Source organism: Apium graveolens, chromosome 8 (genome assembly GCF_009905375.1).
Source record: "Apium graveolens cultivar Ventura chromosome 8, ASM990537v1, whole genome shotgun sequence".
In the NCBI taxonomy this organism is placed as follows: domain Eukaryota; kingdom Viridiplantae; phylum Streptophyta; class Magnoliopsida; order Apiales; family Apiaceae; genus Apium; species Apium graveolens.
The window spans coordinates 237776872-237788409 of record NC_133654.1 but is presented as its reverse complement, the minus strand read 5'-3'; the positions used below and the strand labels follow the sequence as shown (position 1 = coordinate 237788409).

The 11538-nt window shown below is 35.8% G+C and overlaps 1 non-coding gene across 1 annotated transcript; it reads left to right on the top strand.

Moving 5' to 3' along the window:
• Positions 1–1940: 1940 nt before the first annotated feature.
• On the top strand, positions 1941–2047 carry LOC141682242 (small nucleolar RNA R71). The gene has a single exon (XR_012559644.1). It is a non-coding gene; the product is annotated as a small nucleolar RNA R71 (small nucleolar RNA).
• The last annotated feature ends 9491 nt before the right edge of the window (positions 2048–11538 follow it).

The following is an 11538-nucleotide window of genomic DNA, read 5'->3' as shown; positions in this document are numbered from 1 at the left end:
TTTCCAGCTGCATCCAAATTCAGATTCAATTTCTTTAAAGCCCAATATGCTTTATGCTCCAGCTCCAACGATAAATGACACCCCTTACCATAAACCAACTGATACAGTAACATCCCTAGCGGAGTCTTGTATACTGTTCAATACGCCCAAACAGCTTCATCAAGCTTCAAAGACCAATCCTTCCTCGATGACACACAACTTTTTCTAAAATGCGCTTGATCTCCCTGTTAGATACCCCGGCTTGACCATTCGTTTGAGGATGATAAGCCGTAGCAATGCGATGATTCACATTATACCTTTGCATCATAGTAGTGAACTTGCGGTTACAGAAATGCGACCCCTCATAACTGATTATGAATCTTAGAGTTCCAAATCTTGTGAATATCTTCTTATGAAGAAAATTAAGCACCTCTTTCGCATTGTTCGTTGGCACCGCCTTAACTTCAACCCATTTCGACACATAATCAACTGCCAATAAGATGTAATGATTGTTACAAGATGAGATAAATGGCCCCATAAAATCAATTCCCCAAACATCGAAGACCTCAACCTCGAGAAGCACATTAAGAGGCATCTCATCCCTCTTAGATATATTACTCATACGTTGACATCGATCACATTTCAAAATAAATTGGTGTGCATCTTTAAACAAGGTTGGCCAAAAGAAACCTACTTGCAGAATACGAGATATTGTCTTTTCTCCACCATAATGTCCTCCATAAGCCGTTGAGTGGCAATCTCGCAAGATCCCCCCCGTTTCGCTGTAAGAAATACATCTCCTGATGATTTGGTCAGCTCCTTGTCAAAAAAGAAATGGCTCATCCCACATATACCACTTCACTTTATGTGGAAACTTCTTCCTTTGAGCATAAAATAAATCGGGAGGCATGATATTACTCACAAGGTAGTTCACAATATTTGCAAACCACGGTTCTTCTTCTTATACTCCAAACAACTGCTCGTCAAGAAAAGACTCATTTATCAATGTCTTATCCAATGAAGTAGCATTAGGGTTCTCTAAACGTGAGAGATGATCAGTGACTTGATTTTTAGTCCCCTTTCTGTCCTTGATCTCTAGTTCAAATTCTTGAAGCAAAAGAACCCATCTAATCAATCTAGGCTTCGAGTCCTTCTTTGAGACGAGATAATAAATTGCAGCGTGATCAGTGAAAACTGTCACCTTAGTCCCAAGTAGATAAGATCTAAATTTCTTAAAACCATAGACAATAGCAAGGCACTTCAGTGTCACTAGGTAGTGTACCAGGCTGACGATTTAGCAAGATATTAGCAATTTACTCAATTTGATTTTCCAAGGTCTTGATAGAAACAACTTGACTCTTGCACATAAGCTTCAACTCCTCTAATTCAGATTTTTCATTAGCTTTTTACAGTTAAAGTTGCTGTCTTGGTGCATAATGCGGTTGCTGAAAACTAGGAGGGTTGTACCGCTTAGCTGGATACTGCTGATAAGACTGTTGAACCGTATTCTGAGCGTTGCTCCAACTGAAATTAGGATGATTGCGGTTGTTGGGATGATAGTTGCCTGGCACAGGTTGTTGCGAACGCTGAAAGTTACTCACAAACTGAGCTAATTTACAAGAAATTGCGCACTGATCAGTCTCATGGGCACCAGCACAAAGCTCACAAACACTAGCGATTTGATTAACCCCATGATTAGCCAAAGTGTCCACCTTCATCGTCAAAGCCTTAAGTTGGGAGCTATAGCAGTTGTTGTATCAAACTCTAGAATTCCTGCTATTTTTCCCTAAGTCAGTCTTTGTGAAGGATTCTGGTATTCATTAGCAGCCATCAATTCAATTAATTCATAAGCTTCATCGTAGCTCTTAGCCCACAAGGCTCCTCCTGATGCTGCATCGAGCATGGATCTAGAAGTAGCACCCAATCCATTATAGAAATAGTTAATAATCATCCAATCAGGCATGCCATGGCGTGGGCACTTCCTCAGCATCTCCTTATATCGATCCCAAGCCTCACACAGAGATTCTCCAGTTTGCTGAGCAAACTGAGTAAGAGCATTCCTGATTGCAGCAGTCTTCGCCATAGGGAAGAATTTAGTGAGAAACTTTTGAGCAAGATCTTCCCAAGTGGTGATAGACCCTGCTGGTAGAGAATGTAACCAACACTTATCTTTGTCCCTCAGAGAGAATGGGAAGAGTCGCAGCTTGATAGCATCTTCATTCACATCATTGAACTTGAACGTGTCGCAGATCTCGATGAAATCCTTGATGTGCATGTTGGGGTCTTCAGTAGGAGAACCCCCAAACTGAACTGAGTTCTGTATCATCTGAATTGTGCTTGAATTGATCTCAAAAGTGTTAGCCCTGATGGTTGGCCTGATGATGCTTGACTGAATGTCATTGATCTTAGGCTGAGAATAGTCCATCAAAGCCTTAAGATTTTCTGCTTGATCACCCATCTCTACTAAAACTAGTTCTTCGACTTTATCTTCTTCTTCTACCTTCTTTTCTTCTTCAAAAACTTCCTTTCGAACCACCATAACTTCTTCTTCGGCCTTATCCAGAGTTCTCTTATGAGTACGCGAACGCGTATGCATAAACCCTCGCTAGAGTACCTGAAATAAGACAAGGAAACTGATAAGTAACAATGCCCGAGTCAATGAACTTTAACGACCACTGATGGAAAATACATAAACTAAAAATTAACACTGCAGTCCCCAACAGCGGCGCCAAAAACTTGTTAGTCGCTAAACACGCGCTAATAATTCACGCAAGTATACGCGTTTGCAAGAAGTATAAGATATAAATCAGATTCGTTCCCACAGAGACTGGCTTTGGTTAACTAATTAATTTATACACTTAAGTAACAATGTATGGTTATTATTCAATGATAAGACGATAACAAATTGAGGTTGTTTATAACTATGAATTAAACTAACAATTATAACTAAGAGAATAAGAATGATTGAATTAATATATATGACAAACATGGGATTCTAACTTCATTAAATACTTCATTCAATAGCCTTATTGTTCTTAACCTTAACATGCAATGGTGATGACACTAATCAGATAACACAAAACTGATAAACGCCAACTTTTATTGCACGAATACATACTAACAGACATCCATAAAAGAGATGGAAGCTGAATATACACCAATTATATTGAGACCCTATATGTCTATAGAATTTGACAACATAAAGGTTTAAAGCACAAGTTATTTATCATGATTACACAGGGCAAGTAAGATGGTTAAAATTACCTACGAATTATGCATAACAATAACACATGGACCTATGCTAGCATGGCAAGTTCTAAATCCTTAAATTCACTTTCACTTTATTAAAGATTAACAAACTATCTTATAAGTTCGCGACGCTCATAAGACGAATACGCACAACCAATACTAGGTTATCATACAATCACCACACACTAAGGCATCGAAACAAATTAACTTAAGAAATCCATAAATAAATACGTTAGAACCCCACGATAACGATTAGCCCATAATCGGACTCATCATCAACATAGATTCCGATGAAAGTATGGTATAATAAACATAGTCTTTATACTTAAAGAATTTAAACCAAGTACGAATACAAGAGTAAGGTTCACAAGTAAGAAAACTAGCATCCAAGTTACAACTTAGAACAAAGATTCACAAGTAAAAATAAGATCTTCTTCATCTTCGTTAAATTCGTGCTAAAACGGTCTTCTTACGGCTCTCCTTGCGCTCTGGTACTTCTCTCTCTCTCTCTCCTGAAAACGTCCTTTATTTGAATATATATAGCAGCCCCATGCAATCCAGAAGTCCTCCAATTGTAATTATAATAGAATCGGGATTCTTTGAATTCGCACCGGCGTGGCCGCGCGCTATCACAGCGTGGGCGCGCTGCCTTTCTCACATCCTGGCGCGGCCGCGCGCTTGACTAACATGGGCGCGCCGTACCTCTGGAAAAAACTTTAGATTTCTGATTTTCTTTGTTGCTTCGAGTCGACTTTCCACGAGCTTTTATTCCAACACTACCTTGACACCAAATTAGCACCAAAATAATGATAATTCACCTGATTACCTAGATAATGCCTGAAATGCAAAAACACTAGAAAACACGTTAAAACACTTAACAACTTGAGTACAAATGCATCAATTCAAAGCTTAATAGAGCATTATAAAGTGTCATAAATTCCACTCAACAAGCATCCACGGGTCCTTAGTTTAGAACTATCAAACAGATCTAGAAAAATATCTTGTATTCTCTCTCAAGATTTGTAGCCGAGTTGTTTTTTTCAAGAACATAGATTTGTAGCAAAACAAATTTAGTTAATACAATCAAGTGAGTTTTTTATATTTTGTTTGTGTATTTACAGTTAAACAATTTATCTCTATAAATTTATATCTGCTTTGTTTATTTATAAGCCAAACACTTTCAAAGTCAATTAAAATATAAGGAAACACATTCACCCCCTGTGTTATATTTCACTGCACTCAATATCTAACAAGTGGTATCAGAGCAAAATTTGAAAGAAAACAGATAATGATCTTCGAAGAATGAGAGCTCAGAAAATAAGCACTATCAAGATACTTGTATTTGACAAGATCAACTACACCTTATGAAAAAATAAAATTATGTTGTTCATAAGGATGGCCAATCCAATGTACATTAAGATTCTCAGGCATGGACCCTTTATTCCTATGGAAAGGGTTCCTAAAGCAACTGATGGAGACATGATCATTCCTACACACTTTGCACCTAAAGATCCTTCTAACTACAAAGAACATGATAAAGAGAAGGTGGCACTAATAGTGGCTTACAACTCATTTTAACTGAGTCTCTTGATAATATAATGTACAATAACATTATTAACTGTGAGTCAGCTAAACAGATCTGGGAGAAAATAGAGATCTTGTGTGAAGGAACAGAAGAGGTTAGATCTAATCAAAGAAGGATCTTGGTTTCACGGTATAAGGGTTTTATGGCCAAATCAAAGGAATGCATAACTGGTATTTTTGAGAGGTTCAATAAACTGATAGGTGATTTACAGCTTCATGACAAGTATTATGAATCTGAAGAAGTTAACCTGAAATTCTTGTTCACTCTCCGTGATCACTTGGAACATAAAATTTTTACAGTTAGAGAAGGAAGAGATCTATGAATAATAACCTTGGAGCTTTTGTATGGCATACTGAAAATATATGAGTTGAAGATGTTATAGATAAAGTCATTGAAAGTTAGTCAAGGGCATGTTATGGATGTGTCAAGTGCCATCATAACAAATGACAATAGACTAAATGAAGATGAAGCTGAATCCTATACTCAGGTTACTCAAGCTGTTGAGCAGAAGAATAAGGAACCTCAAAAGCAAGTCATTTTAGAGCTGAAAGATGATGAATTTTACACCCTCAATGAACTGGATGTGATGGACCAGTCAATGGCTTATCTTACAAGTAAGTTCTCTAACATCGGGGTCAAGAAGCTACAGTACTTCAAGAGCAAGGGTCAGACATCCAACAACAGCAATTGGAAAGGAAAAACTCAGTTCAATTCAGCTGGCAAAAGTAGCTACAAGTCAGGGTCTGTTGACATATCAAAGATAAGGTGCTACAACTGTGATGAACTAGGTCACTTTGCCACTGAGTTTAGAAATCCAAATAAGGTAAAGAAAGATAAAACTTATTTGTAATTGGAAGCAAAGTATGAAGCACTCTTGAAAAAGCAACATGGAAAGGCTTACATTGCAGAAGGCAAAAACTAGGATGATACAGATGATGAGGATGACTGTGAAGAATATGGAAATTATGCTTTTATGGCTCCAGAGCAAGGAGAATCATCTGCATCCATATCAGAGGTACCTATTCTAACTACAACTGATTTAAATGCCACTCAATATAAAGAGTGTTGAGAAAATGAGTGTAGAGATATTTAATATCCACGCAAGCATGATGGCAGCTATTGAGGAAGTGAGTAGGTTGTCAAAAATTAAATAGAAGCTTGAGATTGAGAATCAAGAGCTAGAGCTGCAGCTTGTTGGTCTTGAAACAGTCAAGCAAGAAAATGAGTACCTCAAGAATAAGCTTAAGTGTGCTGGAGAAGTAGAGGCGGTGTTGAGAGAAAGAATTGAGAAAAATGATTTGAAGCTCAAGTCATTCAAGAATGCATTTCAGTTGATTGGGCAGTATCATGAGAAAAACAAATCATGTGCTAACATAGCTATTGGTTTGGACTATGAGGCCTTGAATTCTCACAAGAAAGTTGAAGCTGACAAGGGAAAAGACTGTGTGAACCAAGATGTTCATATGATGCTGAAAAATACAAATGCACCTTTGTTTAAAACTTGTGAAGTGAATTTCAGTATAGTGGAGTTGGTCATCAAGCAAGAAATTTCAGATGAAAACAATTAAAAGAATAATGCAGAAACCACTCTTATTACTGAAAGTGAAAAGAAGCCAATAGTAAGCTAAACTGCAAAGACACCAACAAAGGAGACCAAAATTAAAAATACTGAAGAAAAAAGAACAAAAATGGAAAAACATGTGTAAACAAGAGCAATAATTATGCCTATGTTGCAGATGCTCCCAGGAAACAATGTCAGAAATATAGCTCAACAAATTGTTAGGGATTCAAGCAATAAAACGCAACGGAAAACAAAAATTTAAATCCTTACCGTAGGATCTATATATAATGACTGGATAATTATGGAGAATAGGATCATGTACCTTATAAAAAGCATTTCGTATGATTGTAATGGAAGTTCTGATCTTGATGAATCACAGCAGCCCTCCTTGCGAAGATCTGCTTTCCAAGGTATCCACACTAACGTACAATCGTCCAACGATCACTAGAGCCGGTACTAGCCAAATAGATTGCCTCTTGCTCTCTCTCTCTCTCTAGACTCTCTAAAACGTAGAGATGATAGGGGTTTTTTCTCAAAAATGAAATATGATAAGTAACCCTAAAAATATACATCTTAATGTATATATAGGGGTAGAGAGGATTAAGGCCTAACCCTAAACCTAATGGGATTTTAAAAACAACCCATTCTGATTTTGGGTTTTTATTACTATTAAATTCAAATTCTATTATATATATAATTAATCAAGTCTCACTTAATTAATTTAATAATTAAATTCGAATTAATAATAATAAAATATTTAAATTCATAATTTAAGAAACACTCTATTTTAAACGTTCTTTGTGTGTGACCTTTAGGTTATTATTATGTTGGCAATAATTTTATTTTCTAACAATAAAATTTTAAACAATGAGTGTCATCTAGTAACACATCATTGCTACCCAAGTAATAATAATAATTGGTGATTCAATTAAATCTTTTATGAATAATGTATAATGTAATATAATCCCTTTAGCCTTATATTATAGATCAAACTCGAGGCATGCATTGTATCATCCTCTGTTAACGTTTAATCCTTATTTCCTTGATCAATGAATAAACTATTAAAAATCAGTATTTGAGCACGACCATGCATTTTATAGTCTTACTCAAACAAGAGGCCATTAATATCACTCCTTAATATAAGAGGGCTAAATCCCATCAAAGTCATTCATATTTCTCATACGATTCATAATATACCCAATGTCTACTTTTATTATTTCCTGATAAAGGATAACTTTCAATAGTATCAAAGTATATTAATTCTCATATAGAAATATAATGACTTCAGGTCTAAGGACCAATACATCATTCTCACTGTGAGATTAACTTATGACACTATAAACATGTAGTATCTCACAACGGGTCAATCCATCACCATGTATCTAATACATCCGCATGTGTTTTGACTTTAGTATTACCATACCTATGATCAATGAGATGTGATCATCAGTCAACAAACACACTAGTCTCAATGTATTTATTATCGTCCATTAACAATAATACTTGACTAGGGACCTTTAGAAATATCAATATTATTCTCATAATCTCATTTCTAAGTCACGTAATTAGAGATATAGATTTACATATCATATTCCAATGACCTTTTTATTAATCTAACATTTTATTGCAAAAAATAAAGATATAATAAATTACTAAAGAATAATCCATCGAATGTTAAATTAATAATCCAAATGGATTATAACATAAACATAATAGTGTTGTCTCTAGGGCACACACACTAACATGAATCACCTAACTCACTTTTGTAAAAAGGCTGTCAGTGAGCCAAAATTTGGAGCATGCAAGTACAATGAGGCACTGGATGAAGATCCCTATTCCTTTTGTGATAACTTTGACTACATCCCTTGCAATATGAAGGTTATGACAAGCTATCATAAATTGAGAAAAGATCTTAAGGAATAGAACCTTGGTTCTGCAATTAAAAAGGATAATGCTGATCAAACTATGAATGGTGTTCTTTTTGAATGTTCAAATTCTACATTTGCAACTTTGTTATTCCCTAACAATACTACAAGAATTACAGAAGGGGGTAGAATGTAATTCTGGCTTCTTTTTGAGATTTTTTAAAACTGTTCTAACTCAATAATAAATAAGTGTTTGATTTGCAAAGTGCGGAATGAAAGAATTATATAAATCAAAACACAAGTAATAAAAACACAAGTAATAAAAACACAAGTCTTTAAAAATTTCTGGTGGATTTGAATGTATCCATCAGATATATATATATATATATATATATTAAGAGAACCCTATGAAGCTTGAATTGCTCACAGCTGCTTTTTCAAGTAAACAAACAAACTACAGAGAAATTCTTAACAGTTACAGCCTTTTCTATTTCTCTTCTAAAATGTGTTTGCTTAGTTATTTTTTCTACTAGATAAACTTGGTTTATATATTACCAAGTTTACATGGTAATAAGACAGGATAATAAAATAAAACCTATCAAGTCTAACTTCATGCTGCTTCACTACTCTATTCCAGCATCTTTGAAAATCTTCATAACTTGCATGGAAATGGTAATGCTTCTTTGTTCTCATTTTCCTGCTAAAGAGCCTGTCACATTCCTTTTACAAACACCCAACGCATGTGACTATGTTGTCACTGTCAACAGATATTTGAATTGATGATCCATCAGGTACATTCTTGACATCCGTCGGGTACCTTTGTTGCTCATCTCTCGGTAGCTATTTGACACTTGAATCCATTTCATTTATGCAGAATTACAAGACATCTTATATTTATAATTAATCAACCTATTCTGCATATCTACTAGTAGTCAACATGACTCATATGCTACTACAGAATCTACACAAAATTGTTTGCAGAAATGTGTTACATTACTTATTGTTACATAAGCTACTCACCCGGTGGATATTAATTAGTCATCCGTCGGGACTATATTGGGTCATCTGTTGGGACTATAATTGATCATCCGGCGGGTGCTACAAAATTCAATAACTTAAATCTACTAAGGTGTATTGTTTAGCTTATCATCAAGTGCACAACATATTCCTAACAATCTCCCCTAATTTATGTCTACTGGAATTGTAGCCATAAATTAAGAGAAACATGATGATAACAAAACATCCTAAAAATACAGATTGAAAAATAGTAGATAAAACTGATAAGTGCTACAATTTACTAAAAATTAAAGAATGCAAAGTACACAAAGAAATTTCTCACAATAATTATCAAGGTGCTCCTCTAGTCTGAGCAGATAGATCTATTTCTTTGATTGTCTGGATTTTTTTTCCAATCCTTCTGTTGTTTTCTTCAATTTGATTCTGGAGTTGTCTGTGGAATTCAAGTTCATCAGCTTCTGAGAGATTTAGCATTTCCTGCATTTTCAAAAGAGTCTCATTGCTAGAGATACTCAATTGGTCCTCCAATATGAAGAGTCTTCTAACTCCTCTTTCATCCCTGAATTCCATCAGCCAATAGGGCCTCAGAGGCACTCTCTTTCCCGTAAAGGGAATAAATAGAGTTTTTGGAAGTGCATCTTTGGCTCTAGTACTCCTCAGCTCCTCAATCTTCTTTAGAACTAGTCTTCTTGCAGTCACATTGTAATCAAAATTCTTTTGAATGAATAGTAGACCTTTATTAACACAGATTGGCTTTCTAGAAGAATCCTATAAAGTGGCCATATGATCTCTCTTCCTCCCTTGTATTTGAATACCAGCCTTTCAGGGAGATGTCTGTGGGCATCAATTCCTCTAACTTCTTCTAATTCATCTAATTAAAGGTTTATGCCAGAAAACTCCTTGATGTCACAAATTTACAATATGTCTCCCTTGTTGACTATAGATTTGTCTTTGATTGGTGTCTTGGATCTGACAGTCACAGGCTTCACTTTCTTGATTGCTCTAGTCTTTGTCTTCTTTGTCTTGTTGAAGATTGGAAAGTTTAGTTCATAAATTAGAAAACTATCCCAGTCTACTGGCTCATCCTTAGAAATTATGGGCTCATCATGAATATTCCTTGATGGATCCACCACTTTGAATTCTTCAAATACCATATAGGGTTTTGATGTTTGAGTTGTAGTTGTAGGCTTCTTGGGAATAGAGTCTTCCTTTTCCTCATCACTGACGTCCAATTTTCTCTTGATTCTTTGCTTGTACCTTGGTTTCTTTGTCTGTTGAGGTTCATCTTGCACTTTTTGATTTTGAGGTTCAGCAATCACAGATGGTTGTGCAGAGATCTCAGTTGTAGTCTTCACAACTTGAAGTTTGGCTATGATAGCAGCTTACTCCTTCTTTTATTTGAGCTTCTTAGCATCTAAGGCAGCTTGCTTCTTTTCTTGCCTTATTCTCTCTTTCTCTTCCTTTTTGGCTTCTACAAACTGAGGGTGTCCAGCCACCACACATATCTCTTTACCATTTCAGTAGATCTTTGTAATTCTCTTTTTAAGTGCTAAATCTGCTGGATCCTTGTAAAATGCAATTGACCTAGCCAACAGTTTCTTCTCATCTGGCCTAGGTGTCTCATGCACAGTATCCATAGGATTTTTGTCTGAAAACTTTGGATAGTTTCTTTTAGGCTTCATGATGAAATTTTCTTTTGAAGATTTGATGCATGAAGTTTGACCCTTTTCCAGATAGTTCATACTTATGTCATTCACAGAGATTTTCATGACTTGAGAGTGATGACTGAAGACTTTATCTGGTTTCTGAATTGGCCCAAACTTTTGTTGTATATTTGCATCTATCTTTATCCATTTTTCTTCTAGTTCCTTCTCTATAGTTGTAACATCAAGCATCTTAGGATTTGACTTTGACTCAAGCTTTTCAGCTGCTATTTGGATTAGATCAATGCTATCCAACACTGGTGGCTTTGGGAAAGCAATTGGTGGCATAATCACTTTACTGACTTGTATGTTTAGCTGTAGTTCCCCCTTACTTGAGCCTTTCTCCCCCTCCCCCTTACTTGAGCTTTTCTCCCCCTTTTTGTTATCATCAAGTAGAGTGGAGGATGAAGATTGTGCAGCCACTAGTTGTTGTAGCAGTTGAGTTTACTGAGCTTGATGTAGATGTATAGCTGTTAAAGAAGCTTCCATTGCAGTCATTCTAGTATCCAAGAAATCTATCTTTGTGGCAATATCAAAATTCTTCCTGAGTTGTCTCTTAATATCAAGCATTGTAGCTTC